The following is a 934-nucleotide window of genomic DNA, read 5'->3' on the forward strand; positions in this document are numbered from 1 at the left end:
AAAAAAAAAAAAAAAAAAAAAAAAAAAAATGCATTGGGTAAACCTGAATATGAGACTCTGCCATAAGAGCTTCAGAATACAGTTTGAATACATATATATAATTTACACATATGATTTAATAAATCAAAGATAATAGCCAGGATCCACTGTTCAGTAACAACTGTAATAATAAATATTATTGAACGAACAAAGTATATGTAAATGTAGGTTTTATATACATACTACTATATATAACATATAATTATAACACTTAAAATCTAGTACTATATATACTATCTATATAATATATTGTAATAACTAAACATAACAGCCAGGCCTCAGGATTGAAATTAAAATCTTACATTCATATGAATGGATATTTGATTCTCAAACTTATCTTTTAATGCAAATTTTAATTAGTACAAATTAATCATCTTGTAGAGTTAAATGACAGTCATCTAAATATTGGCATACCCTGCTTCCCATAAGCTCATGATTATTCTATGTATCTGACTTTCATTACTGATAAGTTTTCCAGTTGATATCAAAATTCTCAGTTAAATTTCAGACATATATAATGTAGAATTCAGAACATACACCTGTACTATATTTTCACTTTACTTTCTAGTAACCTCCCTGTTGTAAAATAAAGATACAGTTTAAAGATGAACTGGAAGACTCTATGGTGAAGTTTACTTTGCAAATGTCCATTGCTATTTTTTTCAATCAAAAATGCACATATGAGGGCTTCCCTGGTGGCGCAGTAGTTGAGAGTCCGCCTGCCCATGCGGGGGACGCGGGTTCGTGCCCCGGTCCGGGAGGATCCCACATGCCACGGAGCGGCTGGGTCCGTGAGCCCTGGCCGCTGGGGCTGCACGTCCGGAGCCTGTGCTCCGCAACGGGAGAGGTCACAGCAGAGAGAGGCCCGCGTACCGCAAAAAAAAAAAAAAAAAAA

The 934-nt window shown here is 35.0% G+C and overlaps 1 protein-coding gene across 1 annotated transcript in view; it reads right to left on the reverse strand.

The window, feature by feature from the left end:
• ANOS1 (anosmin 1) overlaps positions 1-934 on the reverse strand; it is a 203,025-nt gene that overhangs the window by 89,296 nt on the left and 112,795 nt on the right. The gene's annotated exons all lie outside the window — the stretch shown is intronic.

This window comes from Lipotes vexillifer, unplaced genomic scaffold (genome assembly GCF_000442215.2).
Source record: "Lipotes vexillifer unplaced genomic scaffold, Lipotes_vexillifer_v1.1 scaffold14, whole genome shotgun sequence".
NCBI lineage: Eukaryota > Metazoa > Chordata > Mammalia > Artiodactyla > Lipotidae > Lipotes > Lipotes vexillifer.